We start from the raw sequence: 26,349 nt of genomic DNA, 5'->3' as shown, positions 1-26,349 counted from the left end.
TAGTCTCTATATTTCAATAGAGACGCCAAAGTACGGGGCGACGTTACCCCCTGAACATACAGGTAAAAGTAATTACACTACAAATCACATATAAAGACAAGACAGCGAAGGAAACAACACAAGCAAGAAGCAGTTACATTTTTTTTGAGGAGGCCAAGAGTATATGACCTGTACCCAGGGGGCCCAGACCCTATCAAAATGTGTTGGAGAATCAGTTATGGTAGGGTTAATCTTCTCAAACAACATAATGGCGTTAAATCATCTGATGACCTCTGACAACACGAGGATTGGAGTCGTCCATTTCGATTCTGCGTGAATTGTAGTGGACGTCAAAATATATTGAAGAAATTTATAATGAGCATAACAGAAGCCTGAGGCCTAGTAGATAAACAGGCGCTGAAACGTCCCAACAACCATGCGGTCAGGCTCTGTAGTGACTGCTATAAACATCAGAGAAGACGGCATGTCCACCAAATCTAGAGAGCAACCCCGTTATACTGACAGCCTCAAAAACACAAGGACGACATTGTGGAATATATGCAATGTAGTTTAGCTGGGACCATATATGTCCTAGGTCAGTGATGGCGAACCTTTTAGAGACCGAGTGCCCAAACTGCAACCCAAAACCCACAAAATTTTCGCGGAGTGCCAACACGACAATATAGACTTAATACTATGCGGATCCACAATTGCGGACAGTTACTGACCAAAAATTACAGTCATGTGGGGCTTTACAGAGCTTTCAATAATACAAACAACGTTGTACTGAAATGTAAAGGTCTCGGCATTTGGTACTTTGAACAATTAATTTTCACTATTTACACCGCACAGGATCTGTTTTATAGTGAGCGTGTAATATTCTTACATCCTGTACTAATATCACGTCTGCTATAAAACAGATACTGTGTGATATAAATAGTGAGGGGACCCCAGACAGTATTATATGCTCTGCAGTGGGCCCACCACACAATATTATATTCTCCACAGTACCACAGTAGCCCCCCAGTGTTATATGCTCCGCAGTAGGTGTCCCCCCCCCCACAGGATTATATGCTCCACAGTGGCATCCACACACAGTATTGTGTGCTTATAAATAGCCCCCCCCCAGTATTATATGCTCTTTAGTACACCCCCCAGTATTATAAGCCACCCCAGTATTATAAGCCCCCCCAGTATTATACACTCCCCCCAGTATTATAAGCCCCCCCAGTATTATACACTCCCCCCAGTATTATAAGCCCCCTCAGTATTATACACTCCCCCCAGTATTATACACCCCACCCAGTATTATAAGCCCCCCCAGTATTATACACTCCCCCCCAGTATTATAAGCCCCCCCAGTATTATACACTCCCCCCAGTATTATAAGCCCCCCCAGTATTATATGCTCTTTAGTACACCCCCCAGTATTATAAGCCCCCCCAGTATTATACACTCCCCCCAGTATTATAAGCCCCCTCAGTATTATACACTCCCCCCAGTATTATAAGCCCCCCCAGTATTATATGCTCTTTAGTACACCCCCCAGTATTATAAGCCCCCCCAGTATTATACACTCCCCCCAGTATTATAAGCCCCCCCAGTATTATACACTCCCCCCAGTATTATAAGCCCCCTCAGTATTATACACTCCCCCCAGTATTATACACCCCACCCAGTATTATAAGCCCCCCCAGTATTATACACTCCCCCCAGTATCATACACCCCACCAAGTATTATAAGCGCTCCCCCCAACATCATATACACAGTGAGCCACTCTCATACTCACCCCTGAAGAGCCGCCGGCATCCACCTTCTTGTCACTGGCGGCGCTGATGACGTCATCGCGCCCGCGTCGGGGCAGAGGTCAAACTCTGCAGCCAGTGTAGGCCGCGGTCACGCGATCCGCGGCCTACCCTGACAGCTTTCAGCTGTATGTGCATTTGCACATACAACTGAAGGCAGTGATCGCTTATCAACGGGGAATCCTGTACAGGATTCCCTGTTGGTGAGCGATCCGGGCGACCGCACGCGTGCCAGCATGTAGGGCTCTGCGTGCCCTCTCTGGCACGCGTGCCATAGGTTCGCCATCACTGTCCTAGGTTATATCTATAAAGAAGATTCCAAGAGTGGGACTTGACAAATACTTCTGCTAGCTCAATAATCCTGCCATCGAGCTAAGGCCTTTGTGGTCCCCAGCTTGGTCTCCCAGGCTGTCATAAAGTCCAATTTAGTGGTACGTGGGGTGGGGGGGGGGGAGGGGCATCCAACTCACTATATATGAAGGAAAAGTGAACGTCTATCTGCAGCTCTGTACAGAAAGATTCTCAAAATTAGTAGCCAGTCGTGAGAGGAGTTTGTGTTTGCCAAAAGTGCAACATCTCGTATGTTCCGAAGTCCTCAGATAGTAGAGAAGTAAAAGTAAAATACACTTTGGTGACCACTCGCTAGCCGTGAAGGAAATCATTAAGAAGCCTGAATCTGGAATATGCCTCTGCCATGAGAAGTCCTCCAGAGAATGTACAGAACAAAAAAAAAAAGTGAAGCTGGTGTCACCAGGGCCGCTTCTGAGGATACGCACTGCGAACAATCTATAGTTTTATGCTTGGAACATATTTGTGACAATCTACCAACAATATGGTACTTATAAAGATTAGGGGTGGATAATATTTTCTATATATTTTAGTTTAGACAGGAGCGTCTAACCGATCTGTAGGAGCCAGAATTCTTAATTGTTGGTAGGGGATCAAATACTTATTTCTCTATGCAAAATGCAAACAAATTTATAAAATTTATACAATGTGATTTTTCGATGATTTTTAAAGTCCAACAGCACTTTGGTTCGTTCCCTCTTTATTGGAGTGGCTTCCACTTTAATGACACTCCTAATGGTAGTTTTTTGGGCAACACAATTAATAGCTGAGTTAGTATCCGAGACTTTGTTATGCTTGAAAAACTCTGTTAATGCATCAGGAAGTCGTAGAAATGTTTTATGATGCTATCGTGGGGAACTGACGCCCATCGCCCAGTACTGGGTGGAGAGGCATGCAACAAACCCTCCATCACCTATGACGGGGGAACATGGTACAGTCCTATGAAAAAGTTTGGGCCCCCCTATTAATCTTAATCATTTTTAGTTCTAAATATTTTGGTGTTTGCAGCAGCCATTTCAATTTGATATATCTAATAACTGATGGACACAGTAATATTTCAGGATTGAAATGAGGTTTATTGTACTAACAGAAAATGCGCAATATGCATTAAACCAAAATTTGACCGGTGCAAAAGTATGGGCACCTCAACAGAAAAGTGACATTAATATTTAGTACATCCTCCTTTTGCAAAGATAACAGCCTCTAGTCGCTTCCTGTAGCTTTTAATCAGTTCCTGGATCCTGAATGAAGGTATTTTGGACCATTCCTCTTTACAAAACAATTCAGGTTCAGTTAAGTTTGATGGTCGCCGAGCATGGACAGCCCGCTCTCAAATGATCTGAAAACAAAGATTGTTCAACATAGTTGTTCAGGGGAAGGATACAAAACGTTGTCTGAGAGATTTAACCTGTCAGTTTCCACTGTGAGGAACATAGTAAGGAAATGGAAGACCACAGGGACAGTTCTTGTTAAGCCCAGAAGTGGCAGGCCAAGAAAAATATCAGAAAGGCAGAGAAGAAGAATGGTGAGAACAGTCCAGGACAATCCTTAGACCACCTCCAAAGAGCTGCAGCATCATCTTGCTGCAGATGGTGTCACTGTGCATCGGTCAACAATACAGCACACTTTGCACAAGGAGAAGCTGTATGGGAGAGTGATGAGAAGGAAGCCGTTTCTGCAAGCATGCCACAAACAGAGTCGCCTGAGGTATGCAAAAGCACATTTGGACAAGCCAGCTTCATTTTGGAAGAAGGTCCTGTGGACTGATGAAGCAAAGATTGAGTTGTTTGGTCATACAAAAAGGTGTCCAAAAAAAAACAGCATTCCAAGAAAAACACTTGCTACCCACTGTAAAATTTGGTGGGGGTTCCATCATGCTTTGGGGCTGTGTGGCCAATGCCGACACCGGGAATCTTGTTAAAGTTGAGGGTCGCATGGATTCCACTCAGTATCAGCAGATTCTTGAGAATAATGTTCAAGAATCAGTGACGAAGTTGAAGTTACGCCGGGGATGGATATTTCAGCAAGACAATGATCCAAAACACCGCTCCAAATCAACTCAGGCATTCATGCAGAGGAACAATGACAATGTTCTGGAATGGCCATCCCAGTCCCCAGACCTGAATATCATTGAACATCTGTGGGATGATTTGAAGCGGGCTGTCCATGCTCGGCGACCATCTAACTTAACTGATCTTGAATTGTTTTGTAAAGAGGAATGGTCCAAAATACCTTCATCCAGGATCCAGGAACTGATTAAAAGCTACAGGAAGCGACTAGAGGCTGTTATCTTTGCAAAAGGAGGATCTACTAAATATTAATGTCACTTTTCTGTTGAGGTGCCCATACTTTTGCACCGGTCAAATTTTGGTTTAATGCATATTGCACATTTTCTGTTAGTACAATAAACCTCATTTCAATCCTGAAATATTACTGTGTCCATCAGTTATTAGATATATCAAATTGAAATGGCTGCTGCAAACACCAAAATATTTAGAACTAAAAATGATTAAGATTAATAGGGGTGCCCAAACTTTTTCATAGGACTGTATATATTGCTATGGCTAAACCTTAATAAGGAGAGGGAAGAGTAAATGGTCAATGTCAGGACATACTGTAAATTTAATAGCTTAAAGCATATATAGCAAACAACTGGGGAGGTAGCTACACACGGAACAGTTTGGTGTATAGGATTACGGAGTAAGGCACTACAGGTGACTATAGATATATATAAACATATTGTCTATGCCTGAGAGTTACTCAATAGAGTGGTATAAAAGTCAATATATATCTCATGTAGCAACTGAGGGGACTGCCAAATACATTGTGGACTCTCTACTTGGGAGTTCTTCTTTTAATAGTCCTTGTTGTTGAGCGTACAAGCAATGTGGAATGGAAATCCCCAGCAGTAGTGATTCTGTGCTTTCTGGAGTGTGAAGGTAAGTGGACATATAACCCTACATCTATCAAGTGTGGTTGGTGCCAGATCAGCATTTACACAGTCCAGTCACATTAATGTGGCCACCTGTCAAAATCCAGAATAACCCCCTTTGGCAGAGCGGACCGCTGCGAGACGTGCAGGAAGAGAGGGGATGTTGTGATGATGATCCCTGGGATGTTCAGCCATGCCGACTCCAGTGCCGTGGCCAGCTGTGCTAGGTTACGCGATTGGGCATCCATGGTGCGATCAACCCGACCGAGGTCCCACAGATTCTCGATTGGGTTCAAGTCCGGAGAATTTGCTGGCCAAGGGAGTACGGTAAACTCATCCTGGTGCTCCTTGAACCACGCACGTACACTGCAAGCTTTATGACACGTCGCGTTGTCCTGCTGGTAGATGCCATCATCCTGAGGAAAAACAATTCGCATGTAGGGGTGAACATGGTCCGCAAGGGTAGATGCATACTTGTGTTGATCCACCGTGTCTTCCACAATGATGAGTGCACCCAGATGGCTGATGACACGCGCCTTCTGCCATTGGTTATTTAACGTTGACGTGAAAAGTAGGTGGTGGTCACATTAACATGACTGGACTGTTTAGTTGAAAGGAAAATGCCATGCCTGCCAGAGGTGGAGATTCTCGTATACAGGCAGAAAGTGGTCTCATAGTTCAGGATAATGTAATTTAAGGAGTACATCCCTGGAAACATTAGGATTTTGGAGACATCCAAGAGCTCTATAAATGCGATCTAATCACAATGAGGTGGGATCAACTTGAAGAGGTAATGCCTTAAACAGGTTGGAGACTGTATCTTGTAATGCTGTCATCGACTCTGGCATGCCTCTGATCCTTATATTTGGTTGCAGGGGAGGCCGGGATCTTGACATGAGGAAAAGGCACAGCAAAGGTGGCACAGTGAAAGGATAATAAGGTGGACACCGGGTAACCTATATTATTTGAGGCAACTTGCAGGAGCTTGGTGGACATCTGCTCAGGTCCACAGCTAGTTAAGCCCCCTACAATTTTATTTTTTTTTAAATTTCCAATCGAGTCGCCACCATTGACTTTCACTGTAAGGTAAATAAAAGAAAGATTCCATCATGATTTTTTTTACATTAGAGTCAATAGAGACAAATGTAAATGGAGACTGCTCTATCTGCATCACTCACCATGGCGGTGTTTAACAGCCGTGTAAACACACGCTTAAATGTTCTACGATATCTTCACACTTTAAGAACATTAAAATGATGACTCCTGGTAAGAATGCTCAATGTTTCACAAGAGTTAATTTCTCTCTAAAGCACTTCACACATTAAGAATATGAAAATGGCTTCTACCCTATGTGAATTCTGCAATGGCTGTCCAGACTCGATTTCCTACTAAAACATTTCCCACAATCTGGACATGAAAATGGCTTCTCTCCTGTGTGAATTCTTCGATGTGTATTCAGTTCTGATTTCTGCCTAAAACATTTCCCACAGTCTGAGCATGAATATGGCTTCTCCCCAGTGTGAATTCTCAAATGGCTCTCCAGGCTTGATTTGCTGCTAAAACATTTCCCACATTCTGAACATGAATATGGCTTCTCTCCTGTGTGAACTCTCCAATGGTTGTCCAGACCTGATTTCTTACTAAAACATTTTCCACATTCTGAGCATGAAAATGGCTTCTCCCCGGTGTGAACTCTCCAATGTTCATCCAGACTTGATTTGTTGCTAAAAAGTTTTCCACATTCGGAGCATGAAAAGGTCTTCTCTCCTGTGTGAACTCTCCAATGGTTGTCTAGACTCGATTTACCTGTAAAACATTTCCCACATTCTGAGCATGAGAATGGCTTCTCCCCTGTGTGAACTCTCCGATGTTCATAGAGACCTGATTTCTGCCTAAAACATTTCCCACATTCTGAGCATGAAAATGGCTTCTCCCCTGTGTGAGTTTTTTGGTGGTACTTGAGATGATATTTAATTCTAAAACATTTCCCACATTCTGAACATGAAAACGGCTGCTCCCCTGTGTGAAATCTCCAATGCGTATCCAGCTCTGATTTCTGCCTAAAACATTTCCCACATTCTGAGCATGAAAACGGCTTCTCCCCCGTGTGAACTTTCCAATGGTTGTCTAGACCCGATTTTTGCCGAAAACATTTCCCACATTCTAAGCAGGAAAATGGCCTCTCCCCTGTGTGAACTCTCCAATGTGTATCCAAACCTGATTTCTGCCTAAAACTTTTCCCACATTCTGAGCATGAGAACGGCTTCTCCCCCGTGTGAACACTCCAATGGGCATCTAGATCTGATCTCCATCGAAAACTTTTCCCACATTCCGAGCATGAAAATGGCTTCTCCCCTGTGTGAATTCTCCAATGTGTATCCAGATTCGATTTCCGCCTAAAACTTTCCCCACATTCCGAGCATGAAAAAGGCTTCTCCCCCGTGTGAACTCTCTTGTGATTATCCAGATGTGATTTCTGCCTAAAACATTTCCCACATTCTGAGCATGAAAAAGGTTTCTCTCCTGTGTGAATTCTCCAATGGCTGTACAGACTTGATCTGCTGCTGAAAATTTTTCCGCATTCTGAGCATGAAAACGGATTTGTCCTTATGTGAGTTTTCTGATGCTCAACAAGAGCAAAGTTACTAATATAAGATTTCCCACATTCTGTACATGTGAATGGCTGAAGAGGTCTACGAATCTTCATGTTGCTAGAAAGACTAGACTTGTTTTGCCCGATTGTTTCTTGGCATGTTTGTGGTGAATCATCTTCTCCTTCACGACAGAGAAACAACATGGGATGTCCATGGCAGTCACTCATCTCACGTTTAACTGGAGAAGAAAATAATATTCATACAGTTAGCAAAACATGTTTCACTATAGACACCAGATAAGAGCTGGGCTAAGAATATCCCTGTACTATGAGCTATGATAGGAACTAAGTACAACCACAATGGTGAGGAGATATCCAGCCAAATCATACGCACGGCCTGTACAGATATACACCATAGGACAGATTTTCTAGTCCTGTCCACAAATTCAGGAGGAGGCTCGTTCCTTTCAGGCATGCCTCCTCCCGAATTTTTATATGGATATTTGAAATAAAGACTGGATTTTTTATCGAATGCTTCATGTGGTGAGTGCCCAGTTTTTCATCTTTCTCTTATGGACTATATAATAAAATCACATTGACATAAAATCTCCAATAATCTTCCTCTGAGCCTTCTAGTAAAACTATATGGATATTAACTGATCTGACTAACTGGAGGAGAAAACCAGAGAAAGCTCAGCAGGTATCTGTGCCGTATACATCTCCTCCATTGGAAAGCAGGGAGACGGATTTATGTAAGCTCAGTCTGTAATGTATAAGGGAAGAAGAAAACACAAGATGGATGAAAGGCTCTTACCAGTCTCTGACACTGATATGGGGATCTCCAGTCCACTCGTCGTTCTACTGTCTTCACGTTCCTGGAAAGATCCAACATGAGAAAAAGAAGAAGATCCTGAGATTCTCTTATATGCAGGTGAAAGTGAAAACCCACCAAGAAGCCATGAATGCAATTTGCCCTAAAAGCACCTGAAGGACCTGATGTGGCGATCAGACAGGATCGTAGTCTATCCTAGATTGGACATCTGTGCCCTGGACCACTGCTGGGTTTGGGACTTTCTTACTTTCAACTTCAAGAAATCTATAGATTTACGTTATCAGGACATATAGTCCCACCATAGGCATTGTTATTTATAACTCTCCGCGCCTTCCATGACAGCTTATTTTTTTGCAGGACAGATCAGAAGATACAAACAATTTCAGAATGGGAGTTTAGAAAAAAAAAAGCATTTTCTTAAGGATTTTCACTATGCAACCAATCTGACATCTTACCTATATCCTACAGGTAGTTCGGATTGCAGCGACTCCAAACTTACATAGTTTTTGTCATGTTTTATATTTTTTTAAAATTTTTTTAACCCCTTCCCTCCAGTCATTTTTTGTTTTTCATTTTTCCCACCCCTTCCAAACCCCATAACAGTTATTTTTCCGTTCATAGAGCCATATACACAGTACATTTTGAACCCACATGGGCACAGCAATCCCACTAATAGTATAAATGTGAAAGATTGGATGTTTGTTATTCAATCACTCAAAAACGGCTGAACGGATTTGAATGAAGGAAGCCAGAAGTCAATAGAGTTCTCCTCAAGCGGAGCTGAGGGCGATCATCGAGCCAACAACACACCCATAATACTCTACAGAGATGATTTACATTAACTCTGCTGCACTAGACATTTATCTACACTGAAGATCAACTACCAAGTAGATGTCCAAACAGGTGGAAGTTCACTACAATCTATTATGGAACCACAAACTATTTTTGCAGAAATTTTAGAAATCTCAGATTCATCTACCTGAGGATCCAGTGGGACATTCTCGATTTCCTCTTTACAATCCTGGAAATATGGAGGACTGGGACATCTCTCTGGTGGATTTCTCCAACTGGATCCATCTATAGGAAATATACACAGTGACTGAATACATTGTCTATATGTGATGAGCAGATGATGGGGGAGTCTAGGTGACCCTCATACCTGGTCTCCTCTATCAGGAAGGTCTCCTCTTACCTGCTGATGTGAGGGGCTGCTGATCCTCCATCATGGCCTCCTTGTACAGATCCTTGTGTCCTTCTAAGTACTCCCACTCCTCCATGGAGAAATAGACAGTGACATCCTGACACCTTATAGGAACCTGACAACACAATGATACCGTCATCCCCAGAGCCCTCCCTTGGTGTTCTTGTATAATGTCCCAGCATTCCCAGCAGCGCTCACCTCTCCGCTCAGCAGCTCAGTGATCCTGCTGGTAAGTTCTAGGATCTTCTGCTCATGTCTCAGTGAATGAGGTGGAGGCTCGGTGATGGGGCTCGGGGTCCTGCTCCATCCTCCTGACACACGGGGTGTCACACACTCACCAGACGACTTCTTCACTACTGTGTAATCCTGTGTATGGTGAGACACTACAGGTCACTACAGAGAGTCTAAGAATCCTTCACCTGTCCAGTCATTTCCCTGGTTTGTTCCTAGAGATAAGATTGATGAGGACATGGCCTACAGCTTGATATGTTAGGACGCACATTCCCAGAGCTCTATCCTTGCACCACTGCATCTAGCCCTGCCAGCCACGGTATTCGGTGGAATGGATAAGTGCTTACTCAAGAAAAGGGACCGGGTCACCCAATCCACCATTGTGTAGTTCCTGAGCCTGCAGTCTGTCTCCTCTGTGCCAGTCACATCGAGGTGGCGATCTTGACTGGACTGTGGTCCAGCCTCCTGCGGCGCGCAGTGTTTCACCACCGCTATCCTCTTCTCTGACATGGACCACCCTGGTACATAGGTCCTGATCTATACCCTCTTTATCCCCTTATCTCATCTAAGCTAGAGAGGATTCCCCTCCCCGTCGTTGCTTCGCCAAATGCTAGCAGCTATGGCTGATCTATGTGACTTAGCGCACAATGCCTTCTCTTGCACACCCGTAGACGCTATTACAAATGTGGCAATAAGGCACATACTCTCCTTGGTAAGACCCTCTGAAACTCTTATGCTATCTCCGCAACGCTAAGGATAACCCACAGCACCATCTTGATGCTCTTGCTGCAGCTTTCTGTGACTACTACACTGAACTATATAACCTCCCTCCTGGCGGACCTCGGCGCAGAGCACACAGGATTTTGATTAGCATCTTGTAACTTGTCCTCCCTCCTGCCGAAGCCCTGACCTCCCTTAATGCTCCCGTCACACAAGACTAGATAGTGGGAGGGGGGGTCCTGAAGTTCCTACCGAACAGTATAACCCCGATACCAGAGGGGTTCACTTAATGTCTATTATACAACTATCCAGGCCAACCTCCTTCTCCATGTGCAGCGACTGTTTAACTCTTTTTTGAGGGATTTTCCTATCCCCAAGATGATGGTGTGCTCCCACCTCATGTCAGTCCCCAAACCTAACAAGGACCCCCAGGAGTGTTCAAGCTATAGACCTATTACCCTACTAAACACAGATTACTCACGAAACTCCTGGCTACATGACTGAACGTGTGGCTCCTCTTCTCCACAAGGACCAGGTGAGCTTCATTCCCAGGGTGGAGACAACACCAGGACTGTGGGCCTGATAGAGGTAGCCAATTATTCTTCCATCCCCGCCCTCCTTCTTAGCCTCGACGTGGAGAAGGCGCATTGACTGGTCATTCATAATAGCTTCCCTTGAGGCCTTTAGCTTTCGAGGAGATTTGATTGCTATATTCCACCTCCTCCACTGCGGTGAAACTTCCTCGCTCCTCTTCTGGCACCTTCCCCATTAGAAATGACACCGGGCAGGGCTGCCTACTCTCCACTCTGATTTTTGTCTCCTCTGTATTGATCCGTTAGCAGCATGTATTCATCCTCACCCCGATATTAAGGGCATTATGATCCATCCCCACACTTCTCTACCCACCCTCGTGAAAATCCTCTATGAGTCCAGTCAACTGTTGGGATACAGAGTAAATCCCTCTAAGACTAAAAGACCCTTCCCATTAATACTCCTTACTGAACGGTACAGCTGCTGCGTAGCTTTGCCGGGGTCATCTGGTCTTCTTGCTTTCCCCGTAACATCACAGAACTCGTCCATGATCTCCTTCTTGTATAAGCCACTTCTCCCAGGGATATTGTCGGCTTCCATAGTACGTCCTTGTATCAGAGAGGGCCTCTTTAGACATATGGTTGATCCTCTCATGTTGGAGCTCAGGCCCTTTGATCATTTTATCTCCGCTCTGGACCTCCCTCAAGCCGAGTGGTTCCAATAGACTCAAGTTCATGCTTTCCAAGTTCGGGTCTCTTACGGTCTCCACCTCAACTGCCTTTGGGTAGGTCTGGCACCTCTATTAAAGGCCTTATCTCTGACAGTTATCAGCTTCTGCTGAGGGGTGTCCCTGCCTGGTACATAAATATATGTTTAGATGGAAGGAACCCTGGGAAGGGGCGATCTTTCCAGCAAGCACGGTGGCAGATTATATCGTCCCGGGCTTCTAAATCTTCTACATGTGTGACCTTTAGGTAAGTGCAATACAAGATCCTCATGCACTGGTACCATCCCCCGGCCCGTATTCATTCCCTGAGTCCTACGATCACATCCACCTGCTGGAGATGTAACTCCTCCATAGGCTCACTGTTTCATATATTCGGGGATGGCCCATTGATACGTGGTTACTTGGAGAAAGTCAAGGCTATAGCTGACGCCCTCTTTATACTCCCAATTCTGCTAGACCTGTTCATCGCCCTCCAAGACAGATGGGTAAAAGTCATCTAAGCACTTCCTATGTCTCTGCACATCAGCTAAATCTCTCATAGCCTTGCACTGGAAGTGAGACCTGTCAAAAACATCCAGGATGTAGAATACTTGACATAAGACGCTGGCGACCTATACTGCAGCTTGGGCCCCATGGGATGCTACTGCGCCTTACAGAATCTCTGACCTCCCTCCACCCCCTCCCTCCGTTTTGATTGTTCCCCCTATCCCGCTGTTTTATCTGTTATGCCTCTAATTTTATTGATTTACTAGTTTATGGTCACTCTCCGTTGTGGCCTTGTTTTTGGCCATTGTTTGTATGCCTGTATAATAAATTTTAATAAAGATTACAGTTGAAAAAAATAAATAAAAAAAGAGTGATGTCATGTGAGACTCTCACCTCTCCAGTGATCAAGGAGATGATCTCCAGGGCCAGCTCTAATATCCTGGTAGACATGTGGTTTCTGGTCTCGGCCATCCCTGGTGGGTCACTGATGGAGAGGACCATCGTCTTGTATCTGAGGAACCTGAGGGAGAACAAGGAGGACGAGGGTAAGGTCCCATCTGGGAATGATAGATAACTACTCCAAGTATACAATGGAGGGGACTTACAGGATATATAATAGGGACAATGATCGTCCTGTTACATATTTACTTTCATAGTATTCTTCACTGGCTGTTTTGTCTGTCGGCCATTTCACCAGAAACTGCAGCCTAGAAGTATTGTAGTCTAAGGTATCAGCGAGCTCCTGATCTCAGGTTCAATCCCTCGAAGGGAATCCCATACACTGAGCACCCTAAGGGCCAGTTCACACGGCGGAGATGAATGAATGGGCCTATACAGGAGCGCGGCTCGAGCCGCTGACTCAGAAGCGGAATCCACCGCAATATAGGAGCGCTAGCGCGAGGAAAACAAGCAATGACGTGAATGGGAATCTTTATTACAGGCGGAGTCCACGGCAAAATCCACAAAACTCCATGTGAACACACCCCAACAAGGGACAAAAAGCAAAAATATCAAAATCTATTTATTTTTTTGCTTCTTTTTTCCCCTCTTGCCTTGTAGAGAAGTCAGAAGTGTGTGAATACGGCCCGACCGAGAGACGTCACGTTACACCGAAGATTATCAAAAGCTAAAAAAACATAAAAAACTATAAGAATTCTTATCAGCGAGCTCGTCCTGAGACCGAGAACTGGTCATGTCTCGTATTTACCACACGGTGGGCGCCGTAAGGACAGAAGCGGTCAGATCCCGGCGCGGCGGCGATATTATCCGGAACATTGTAGGGAATACATGAGTCCCCCTGCGAACTTCCGGTTGGCACATGCGCAATGGAAGGGCGGCAAGAAGACTTCCTGTTCCTTAGTGAATTAACCAGGGCTGGGTATGTACTTCAGGGTATGGTCCTCGGGTTACGACGAGCCTGCTGCAGAACCTCATTTTCTGAATGCTATACAGTGTATAGCATTCGGCAAATGAAGGCTGATTGTGTAGCAGGCTCGTCCTTGCTACGAGCAGGTACGTATGCTGTTACCAGTTGACTTTTTCTCATTGAAATGAATAGACCAGCGTTGATTGGCCAGTTGCCAGTGATTTGGCCAATCAACGCTGGTTCTGCCAGAGGCTCGTCTGAGGAGGCGGAGTCTAACATCGGACTATTCATTCCAATGAGAAAAACTCTTGCCTGCCCGTAGCAAGGACGTGCCTGCTGCAGAATCAGTGTTCATTTGCCGAATGCTATACATATATATAGCATTCGGCAAATGAATATATATACTGTATAGCATTTAGCAAATGAGGTTCTGCAGCAGGCTCGTCGTAACCACGAAACAGTATGCCTATACCCCTGCTAGACATGGCAAACTCTCAAAACCGGAAAGAGATCTTCGACCGGAAATAGGAAGGGCGGGACTTAATCCTTTGTTATTGTTGTCAAAGGGGGACTCATGTATACCAGCATGTATAGGAAATGGGATCAACAGGAGGGAGAAGAGAGAAGAGAGGTGACGGGGGGGAGACCGAAAATACTGCGCCAGGAAGGGGTTAATGAGAAAGAGAAAAATCTGAGAAAGAAGAAGAAGCGACAGGACGTAATTCACACTAATAATAATCCATGTCCTGAGCCTAGAAGTAATGTGCAGCCTGCTGGGAGTTGTAGTCCTCCCTCTCTCTCCCCCCAGGTCTCCCCCATATTGTGTCGGGGCTCCCGGTCACCTCCTCTCCTCACTTACCCCCTCACTCTTCAGGGCAGGACACTCTCTACCTCACACACGTCCTCCTCATCACTAGTCATGTGACCCGGCGTGTCACCGGAAGGGGCGGGGCCTCTCTACCTCACACACGTCCTCCTCATCACTAGTCATGTGACCCGGCATCTCACCGGAAGGGGCGGGGCCCTGGAACCGAAAGCTCAGACAGGAGGGAGGGGTCTTTATACAGGAGGAGAGGGCTTATATAGGACTGTATACAGGAGAAGGGGGGGGGGGGTCTTACATGGGACTGTATACAGGAGAAGGGAGGGGGTCTTACATAGGACTGTATACAGGAGGACAGGGCTTATATAGGACTGTATACAGGAGAAGGGGGGGGGTCTTACATGGGACTGTATACAGGAGAAGGGAGGGGGTCTTACATAGGACTGTATACAGGAGAAGGGAGGGGGGTGTTACATAATACTGTATACAGGAGGGGGGTCTTACATGGGACTGTATAACCGATAACTGGGACATTTGTTAGTCTGTGTTTCCTATTCGGCTTCTTATCTATGTACTGAGTATAAAGCTGGTCAGAAGACGGGAGACTCTCAGCACTTTTCGGGTGCGCCTGCCAGTGGTGCTGTGTGCACCAGGTTTCCTTCACCCCTTGATATTTGGAGCAGGACCTGTCACATGACGGACTCCATGGTGTCCTTTCTGGGTATTTGGTTGGAACTTATTTCATGAGGGAGTGTTTGGCTTGAGCAGGTTGTGAATCACTGGTGTGTAGTGCAGGCACCGTGCAGCTGATCTGTGAGGGGGCTGCCTATAAATCCCCCACGAATCTTATATTGATGACATATCTTAAGTATAAGCCAAAAAAAATAATTACAAAAAAAATCCCTCTAAGGTCTCTTGTAGACGCCTGTAGCTGAGATCAGTCTGCTAGCCGTGTTTTTCCTGGATAGCGCACTGTGGTACACATGACTGTAACTATGGGCACTTGTCCGGGCCAAAAAATATAGCACAGGTCCTATTCCTGCCCAATTTTGTGGCTCCTCTCCATTTAATGAAAAGGGCCAAGGAAGCACTGGCGGCTCATGGGTGACATCTGTATGTGCGCCATCCATTCCTTGAGTTCATGGCACTGGATAATGTTACACCCTGGACCATCCGGAGTCTAAGATCGGACCACAGAAGTCTCCATTGTGGTCCAATATTAGACTCCGCCTCCTGGCCAGCGTTGATTGGCTGAATACTGTACACTGGCCAATCAACGCTGGCCAATGCATTCCTATGAGAAAAAGTCAGCTGCCACATCAACGCAAGCTGCCAGCTCTCCCTGTACAGTACGTGATTTAGTCTGCAGCAGCTCGGAACCGAGGAAGACTATACTGTGCTGTATATGGTACAGTCTTGCTCCGTTCCGAGCCGCTGCTCACTAAATCACGTTGATCCGTTCCTACGCGTCGTCGTATTGTATGTTTCCGATTTACGTCTAAATTCGGTTTACGACGCCACGTAAGAACGGATCAACGTCGTAAGTCGAGGACTACCTGTACTTACATCGACCTGTATGGCTGAGTTCATATTTGAGTTATATGGCCAAATAAGTGAGGTGCGCAGCGGTTCTAGGAGTGACGCCTGTCATGTGCGTGTCATAGTCACTGAATCATTGTATTGTTTCACACAACCACAGCAGACGCTCCATGTGTGTTATTGCAAGTCACAGTGTCCTACCCCAGTATACAGGACCTCTGCAGCCCGGAAATAGATGGTTCTTAACCTTATCAGCGCAAATTAATTCAGATAGAATCTAATCTTTTTGGGAAATCCGGAGAAGCGGCCAAATAAAATTTCTGAAAACGTCGCTCATCTCTAATGGCTACAAAATATAATTTGTAGCCTTCCACGTCACTGATTTATTCTCACCAGACCCCAGTCCTCTCTCTTGCAGAAGATAATGGAGGAGGGCGATGCCAAATTACTCCAACTAGGGGCTATTGCTTCGGCTCCACCAACAAAAAGGAGTCTTAGTCATTACCTCCATCGCTTCCTTGTAAGCAAATCAAATTGTTCTTTCAGAATTATAATGAATTTGAAATTTCTAAACAACTTTATTGTATACAAATGTTTCAAGATGGAGACCCTAAAATCAATTCCTCTGTCCGATTTGTCGTCCAACCCTTTGGAATATCATCGGCCTCCAGCCTTTTTACCAAAGCTACGGTAGAAGTAGCAAATTATCAAAAGGCTCAACGTCACAGTAACACATGATGTATAGAGAAAGGGGTGAAGGACACCATTGTTCCACACCTGGTGAAATTTTTTTTTAGGGAAACCTCTGTTCTTATATACGATTTGATTATGCAGAACACCAGCATTGACCATGGTTCACCACTGGGGTATAGAAAGGGGTCACCTTTCCATCCACCTGATGGTAATGGCCTTACATACAAGGTATAGGGTTTCATGTAGAGTACGAGAAGGGCGTTGCCACCTCTCCTCGTCAAGGGGGCCCAGTAAACACATTTCTGTACTGTCATCATCCAAGGTAATAAGAGCAACTAAAAAGTCGGGACAAATCACCATGAGCATATGAGATGGACAATAATCTGGGGCCTGGTATCAATGACATTGAGAGGAAGACAACATTGGGGAATGATGAAGAGCTGTATAAGCTTGTTAATCACTTGATATACGCACACATGACCCCAGAGCTTCTTCCCGCTCCTCCTTGGTAAGACAGGGGATTAGGCTTTTCCACTTATTCTCCACCCAACTAATGCTTTACCAATAATTCGACTTCAGGGTGATGATGGCAATCTTTATTTCTCTCTACTTCTACATTCTTTGAAGTCTTTTCTGTTAGTTAGAAGAACACTGGGAAGAGGTGAACGGACCTTCCAATCTCTCTACCAAAAAGAGAAATCGCTCAACTTGTCATAAATTCACAGTTTAAGATGAGTGTGGCTGCACGGAAACCCCCGACCGTGAAGGAGTTAAAAAAAAATAGAAAAATCCAAGAAAAAATTCCCGCATGCCACCAATTATCTAAAACACGACTTTTACTTCAATACATAAAAAAGATGGATATTACATCACCATTAACCACTTCAGAACCGGCCAATTTGTGGTCCAGGACCAGACACATTTTAGGTTTATTTTGTATGTGCGGTTTTGAGGGCTGTAACATTTTTCTCGTATGTCTCAGTCAACTAATTTTTGCGTCTTTTTTTCGGGGACACATAGGGCTTTATTTTCATGTTGTTTTTATTTTCAAATGTGTTTTAATTTTTTTTATATCCGAGAAAATATAAACATAATAGAAGGGAAATTGTGTTTGGTTTTCAATTTATTATTATTTTTTATTTAATAACACAAAGTGTCACTGAAAAACTTTATAAAATTGTTTTTCCTCTCCGTTATGGTAATTTTTATTTTGTATGGTGTTGGGTATGGGTGGGGCTATAACCTTTAATAACGGCGTTTTATTAGCGTATTATTTTTTTTAATTATTTTATTTACATTTTTTTTAAAAACTTTTTTATTATATTTTCATTTTATTTTTTCAGATTGTGTCCCCATAAGGTGATAAGAGACCTTTGGGGACATCTGAGCACTTTTTTTTGTATTGAAGGCTGATTTCTCCTATAACTGGAGCTGGTACATTTAGCCTCAGTTGCAGGAGGAATACAGCCTCCTGCACGCCTGTATATACAGTATACAGAGCTGATCTGGGTCCTGTAGGAGGGCGGCTGAATCATGGCAGCGTCCATAGCGGTGTATGCAGCGCTCATTGAGCGCTGTATACACAACAATCAAGATGGCAGGGGAGGTAATAAATCTTCCCTACCATCTCTCTGGGAGCTCCGGCTGAAGTTACAGCCGGCTCCTAGCTTCAGTAGCTGCACGATCTCCGTGCAGCTACTGTGTTCTTACTGGACATACCGGTACGTCCTGTCAGAATTAGGCAACCACTTCCTGGACGTATATAGTATATGGGCGGTCCGGAAGTGGTTAAAGAAGGTAGGAACATGTTGAAAAGCTGATGCGTTTCGGGACAGGAGTTGATGTAAGTCCCTTACTCATAGCATGTTCTACAACAAATGTGAGGACACATATATAGCAACAAATAGCCCCACCCATCAAACACAACTAACCGCAGCAACCCCAAAATGCAAAGATAGACATAAACACGGCGTAAACATATATATATATGTATATGGTTTTATATACAATACATCCACCTCAAGTAGGCATATCCAATGCATAACAAAAATAAATGCATTCAATGTATATAAATTGTATCAATATACTTCAAGTACCCTGATAAATATGAGAGAACTCACAGGCCAAACACTAACAATACAATTGTCATCAGACATTTATTCCGCGCATCATCATATGCATATATAACAGATCTCCAGATGTAATATAAGAGGATATATCACTCACCCTCCAGACCAATAGATAAATCCAGCAAAGGAATAAAATAAATCCTGGTTCCTCCATGAAGCTCCATGCCTGGGCTGTATACTCCCGATCACGTGATATTACCACATGACCAGTCATTTGGTTAGTATCATTCAACGAATTACACTCCCAAGTCACGTGATTCACGTCATTCAATGGACTATATTCTCTTTAGCTGAACCTAGAGCCGGGCATTAATATATATAGTTAAGATCCTGCCTGACATTTAGACCATGTGGTGTTCGAGTGTCAAGTTTCCAAATCCAGTGAGCCTCGCGTTTGAGGAGCAAAGATCTCCGATCTCCTCCGCGTACTGGATTCGGAACAGAATCAATGACATAAAATCGGAAGGATGAAGTATCACCTCCATGTTCAATAGAAAAATGCCTCGAAACATTTGACATATTTTCAACTTGTATTTTTGCTACAATCCACCAGATGTTCTGCAATGCGAGCCTTCACCTGTCTAATGGTACAGCCCACATACATAAGGGAGCAAGTCAAGCATTCAATCACATATACAGCAAACACACTGTTGCAATTGTAATAATTTCCAATTTTGAAATTAGATGTCCCATTATATGTGTAAGGACAATGTTTGTTCTCGTACCGTGTTAGCCGGTGGGTAGGAAATATAAACAAAACAAAAAACTTGAGAGTCTTCAGTAGTTGATAACTTTGTAATGGCTAACTCATAATGATGACAGATTACAACGTTTCGGAACGCTTCGGCTCCTTTCTCAAGTAAATTTAAAAACCATTTCTGAAGGAGCAGATTTATATACAAAAGGGCACATAGGGATATAATTCCAGGAGGAAGGGGGGGGGGGAGAGGGTTGTTAGTAATTGGTAGAGACAATGTAAGAACAATGTAAACAAGTCCAGGTTCTTATCAGATCGCAGGGTCTCAGGTCAGTGATTTCTGTAAGATGCCATAAAACCATGTGACAGATTTAACCCCTTCTCCAGTGTTTGAAGCAGGGTCATAAGTGTATACTCATAAATCCGTTGCTCTTTCTTTGATTTAAAATTCCCTCTTAAAACCAAAATTTTCATGTGTTTCACGAGTTTTAGGCAACCCATGGAAGATGAGAACAATTGGGGATTTGTTAATTAAATTCTGCTGTTTTGATTCTGAAATAACACCCAAATTCACACCCTCCATGACCATATCCTCCAAACTTATGGCAAAATCATTCGTTGGATCCTGGTTTAACTCCCTATAAATTTTTTGATCGTATAAAATGCAAATGCAAGAATCCCTATTTGCATTTTACTGTTTGCATTCATCACAACTATATTCCTCCCTTGTTTGACATTTTTAGAACAACGTCCTTATTCTGTTTTAGTTCCCGCACAGCCAGTTGCTCCATTCTAGTTAAATTGTGATGTCATTTTTGTTTAATAACCGACTCCTTTAAGACGTTTAAATCTCTCTCAACATTATGTTGAAAGAGATTGTAAGCCTGTGTACGTGATGTAAAAAGGATAGAACGTTGGATTGCTCGTCCTAACTTCTGTGGTGTGTGGATCTTTCAACGGTCCCGAGTCTCCCTGGTAAGCTAAATCCAATAGTTGCAAAGTTGCAACCTGCTCACAGAATCGCAATCCTGCAAATTCGTTACATAAAATATCCTGATTAGCAACCTGTTGCTCGTCATCTACTGCACCAGTTCTACCTGGATCAATATCTCCTTCTTTGTAGAAATGGTTTTTACCTTAAGTAAACGTATAAAACGATCGACGTCTAACAATGTTTGGAAGACGTCAAAGGTATTTGTAGGAACAAATTTTAACCCCTTACTAAGGACTTTAAGTCGATCAATGGATAAGAAAAATGATGACAAATTTATTATATCCTCAAAAGTCTCTATTTCAGTTGTAAAGTCCTGTGTTGCGATCTCGTCTTATATCTTTTGTCTGAATTTCTTCTGATGTTTGGAAGAATCCTTCTAATTTCTCTATGAAGGGCAAGGGGCAGTCTCTCTCTAGTTTTGGTGCGGTCATGGTGGACTGGCACCAATGAACTCCATTATACCTAATGGGGACATCTACAGCAATGTATATTACAGCAAAACAATGTCAATGAAAAAGTTACAGTTACCTGCTAAATCCTTTCATCTAAAGTCACTAAATCAGACATCACACGTAAGACCTTGGCCAATCTCACCATCCACACTTCGATTAGTTGCCAAATAGGCGGCTCCTGCAATACAAGGTTGTGCCCTGATCTAATGCTAATAAAGAAGTGGATTTCAGTGCAGGATTTCACAGAAAGGAGCAAAAATCCATTAATAAAGTAAATTACAAAATTTATTAATGGTAGAAAAACAAAACAAGTTTGAAAAATTAGGTACATCATGTAACACTAGCTGCAGCAGACTGTGTGTGTCTCCATGCTTCTCGCATCTGCCCATTTCCTTACCAAGGAAGTCAGAAAAAGGAAAAAAAAGTCAATTTAAAAAACTCCCTCAGAGAGGATAATACAGCTTCTCCCCTGTGAGACTTCTCTGGTGTCCTGTAAGAATAAGAACATCCAAATGTCATCTTCTGCAACAGTGTTCAGTGTTTCACAGGATTTAATTTACAAAGTCCACTTTGTACATTCCGAACATTAAGATGGCTTCTCCCCTGTGTGAGTCCTTACATGGTCAACAAGTTGTGATTTCTTGGTAAAACATTTCCCACAGTCAGTACATGAATATGGCTTCTCTCCTGTGTGAACTCTTAGATGTTGCATAAGATTTGTTTTTATGGCGAAGCATTTTCCACATTCATGACATGTAAATGGCTTCTCCCCTGTGTGAGTTCTTACATGGTCAACAAGTTGTGATTTCTTGGTAAAACATTTCCCACAGTCAGTACATGAAAATGGCTTCTCTCCTGTGTGAACTCTTAGATGTTGTACAAGATTTGTCTTTATGGTGAAGTATTTTCCACATTCATAACATGAAAATGGCTTCTCCCCTGTGTGACTTCTCTGATGTATTCCAAGACCTGATTTGTTGGCGAAAGCTTTTCCACATTCATGACATGAAAACGGCTTCTCCCCTGTGTGAGTTCTTACATGGTCAACAAGCTGTGATTTCCGGGCAAAACATTTCTCACAGTCAGTACATGAATATGGCTTCTCTCCTGTGTGAGTTCTTACATGGTCAACAAGTTGTGATTTCTGGCTAAAACATTTCCCACATTCAGTACATGAAAATGGCTTTTCTCCTGTGTGAACTCTTAGATGTTGCATAAGATTTGTCTTTATGGCGAAGCATTTTCCACATTCATGACATGTAAATGGCTTCTCCCCTGTGTGAGTTCTTACATGGTCAACAAGTTGTGATTTCTTGGTAAAACATTTCCCACAGTCAGTACATGAAAATAGCTTCTCTCCTGTGTGAACTCTTAGATGTTGCATAAGATTTGTCTTTATGGTGAAGTATTTTCCACATTCATAACATGAATATGGCTTCTCTCCTGTGTGAGTTCTCTGATGCTTAAAAAGAAGAGATTTTTGACTAAAAGATTGCCCACATTGCAAACACGCGTATGGTCCTTCATCTCTGTGAATCTTCATGTGGTTACAAAGATCAGATTTCTTTTTAAAATGTCTCCAACATTCAGAACATATATACATTTCCGCCGGTCTATGTCCAGTTGTTTTTTGACCAGTTTGTGATTGACCATCTTCTCTTTCATGGTGGGGAAATAACATGGGGTGTCCATGGCAGTCACTGATCTTAGCTTCACCTGCAAAAAGTTCAAGACAAAATAATTGATAGTCATACATTGAGAAAAATGTGTGACAATACAGTCACAGACTTTTGGATATAGATAAACTATACTAAGGATAGGTCATCAATTTTATATCAGTCGGGATTGGACACCTGGCACCTCCACAGTTCAGCTGTTCTCAGTACCTGAAACAATAGAATGGAACAGGAAGCAGACAGCACCGTTCTGTATGTAGTGGCCAGACAAGGTTACTGCAGGTCAGCTCTCATAGACTAGAAAAGGATCTAAATCAAACGGAAAAAACATCCAGCGAAGCAATGGAGTATGTTGAATAAAAACTACTCCTTTATTATAACAGCCTTAAAAGTCAGCACTACACACACTGTACAGACTTCGAAGAAGGATTAGCATCCGAAACGCGTCAGTCTGACGCCCCCCTCCCCCCTTTTTCCTATTTTATGTGTAGTGCTGACTTTTAAGGCTGTTATAATAAAGGAGTAGTTTTTATTCAACATACTCCATTGCTTCGCTGGATGTTTTTTCCGTTTGATTTATCTCTGCAACTCTGCACCGAGAGAGTTTTTTCATCCGGGCGTGACCCTCCAAGGAGGTATATGTGGAACTACAGGCACCAGGAGAGCATATAGGCTGAGTATAATCAATTCCTTTTTCCTTTTCCCCAGTATTTTTAGAAAAGGATCTAAGCTGCAGTAACCTGATGAATCTCAGAGTCTTTTATAAACCTGAACGGCTGCCATCCCCTAACCCGTCTGCACCTTATATTTCCAAAAGGTAGAATTTTTTTAGATGGATTTCCTATCAGTTATCCTATGAATATAAAAAATATACAGCGGCGCTTGATGTAGTTTGTGAAGGTTCAAAGTTTTCGGTATTTCTCCATAAATTTGACCTAAAACCATTTCAGAAGTCCTAAAATTAGATACATCTGTCAGTGGTGATAAATTAGTGCAGTTCACTAGTCGCTCCTTAGACATCACTGGGTGTTTGGGGACACTGTGGAGGTCATGTGGGGGGACTGTAAGACTGGAGTGCTTAGGACCCGCCTGTAAAATTATTTCTAAGGACCCGCTGTACAACAAATGTAAATATTACTGGACACCTATTCGCAAATTTCAAAAACTGCGTGAACACGGATTTTATTGCCTTAGTCCTTACGCCATATTGTTTCTGTCCGGTGAGCTCTGGCAGTGTATTGTTTCTGTCCGGTGAGCTCTGGCAGTGTATTGTTTCTGTCCGGTGAGCTCTGGCAGTGGCGTGTTGACTGGACCTTGCCATGAAGTAGGATCCTCTTAGTTCTCTAAACCAGGACAATCTGCTTATGCAGCAGCAAGTCTTAGGGAGCAGCAACACAATTGTCAACTTTGCTGCAAGGGCCCCAAAGGCCATGGTGGGACCGGGGAGGGGGAAGATACTGGTCTGCCAGCCCCTGTGCCTAGATATTATCTCAATTGGGAATTTGCTCAATAAACTACTCAATTCTATGGATGCATAGGCTGATGGGCAGTCTGTATGTTACCCATCTGTATGTGAGGATACACCGAGCCATGAACCACTGAGGGGAGTGGGGGCCAACTGGGGAATTCACATGTTCCTATAGGGGCCACTCTCTGCCTGTTAAGGGCATCATTATACTGCATGGGGGGCTCTTAAGAGACCAGCACATAACTGTCAAAGGCTCCACACAAAGTCTTATATGATAAATATTTATAAGAGATTCCCATTATGGGGTACTCTGTTGGGACTTTTTCTATCTAGGGGGCTCTGGCGTCACCTGACAGCCACATGTGATGATGGTCTAGAATTTCCTCCAATTGTACACAATCTGCCTGACTGTGGATCGGTGGAGTCCAGACTCTCTACAGAATGTTTTGTAACCTTTTCCAGCCTTATGAACCTCAACAACTCTTCTTCTCTGGTCCTCAGAAATCTCCTTAGTTCATACCACTATACATGTCCACAAATGTGTCGCAAAGATCAGACTTTGATAGATCCCTGTTCTTTAAATAAAACAGGCCGTCCACTCGTGTCTCATTGTCATCGCATTGATTGAAGACTAGTCCTAAAGGTTCACATACTTTGGCCTCTAAGAGATGCCATATTGGATGGTTATTGACTGATCCAACTGACTGGAGGAGGAATCCAGAGAAAGCTCAGCAGGTATCTGTGCCGTATACATCTCCTCCATTGGAAAGTAGAGAGACGGATTTATGGAAACTCAGTCTGTAATGTATAAGGGAAGAAGGAAACACAAGATGGATGAAAGGCTCTTACCAGTCTCTGACACCGATATGGGGATCTCCAGGCCGCTCATCGCTCTACTGTCATCATTTTCCTGGAAAGATCCAAAAAGTGAAAAAGAAGAAGAAGATCCCGAGATTCTCTAATATGCAGGTGAAAGTGAAAACCCACCAAGAAGCCATGAATGCAATTTGCCCTAAAAGCACCTGAAGGACCTGATGTGGTGATCGGACAGGATCGTAGTCTATCCTGGATTGGACATCTGTGCCCTGGACCATCTATAGATTTACGTTATCAGGGCATATATTCCCACCATAGGCATTTTTATTTATTTTATTGTCATTTATAACTCTCCACGCCTTCCATGAGGGCTTATTTTTTTGCAGGCCAGATTAGACTTCATAATCTTGCTAGTTAATAGAGATGAGCGAACACTGTTCGGATCAGCCGTTCCGAACAGCACGCTCCCATAGAAATGAATGGAAGCACCTGGCACGGGGACCGGTCGCCGGCAAAGTGTACATGCCAGGTGCTTCCATTCATTTGGCACCTGGCACCATCACGCTCATCTCTACTAGTTAATATTACGTACAATGTACTGGGAAGATACAAACAATTTCAGAAGGGGAGTTTAGAGAAAAAAAAAGCATTTTCTTAAGGATTTTCACTATGCAAACAATCTGACATCTTACCTATATCCTACGGTTAGTTCGGATTGCAGCGACTCCAAATTTACATAGTTTTTGTCATGTTTTATATTCTTTAAAATATTTTTTTAACCCCTTCCCACCACAGTCATTTTTTGGTTTTCATTTTTCCCACCCCTTCTAGACCCCATAACAGTTATTTTTCCGTTCATAGAGCCATATACACAGTACATTTTGAACCCACATGGGCACAGCAATCCTAGTAATAGTATAAATGTGAAAGATTGGATGTTTGTTATTCAATCACTCAAAAACGGCTGAACAGATTTGAATGAAGGAAGCCAGAAGTCAATAGAGTTCTCCTCAAGCGGAGCTGAGGGGGAATCATCGAGCCAACAACACACCCATAATACTCTACAGAGATGATTTACATTAATTCTGCTGAACTAGACATTTATCTACACTGAAGATCAACTACCAAGTAGATGTCCAAACAGGTGGAAGTTCGCTACAATCTATTATGGAACCACAAACTATTTTTGCAGAAATTATAGAAATCTCAGCTTCATCTACCTGAGGATCCAGCGGGACATTCTCGATTTCCTCTTTACAATCCTGGGAATATGGAGGACTGGGACATCTCTCTATTGGATTTCTCGGACT

General features: G+C 43.4%; 1 protein-coding gene and 1 pseudogene across 1 annotated transcript in view; both read right to left on the bottom strand.

Moving 5' to 3' along the window:
- The window catches only part of LOC142196121 (uncharacterized), a 530,658-nt gene extending 515,987 nt beyond the window's left edge, over positions 1-14,671 (bottom strand). The window contains 1 exon segment of the mRNA XM_075266346.1: positions 14,612-14,671. The gene's annotated coding sequence lies outside the window, so the exon portion shown is untranslated.
- LOC142194230 (uncharacterized) overlaps positions 6,387-26,349 on the bottom strand; it is a 65,396-nt pseudogene continuing 45,433 nt past the window's right edge.

Source organism: Leptodactylus fuscus, chromosome 2 (genome assembly GCF_031893055.1).
Source record: "Leptodactylus fuscus isolate aLepFus1 chromosome 2, aLepFus1.hap2, whole genome shotgun sequence".
Lineage (NCBI taxonomy): Eukaryota > Metazoa > Chordata > Amphibia > Anura > Leptodactylidae > Leptodactylus > Leptodactylus fuscus.
Note: the sequence above shows the minus strand (reverse complement) of the source record. Positions and strands in the feature narration are given on the sequence as shown.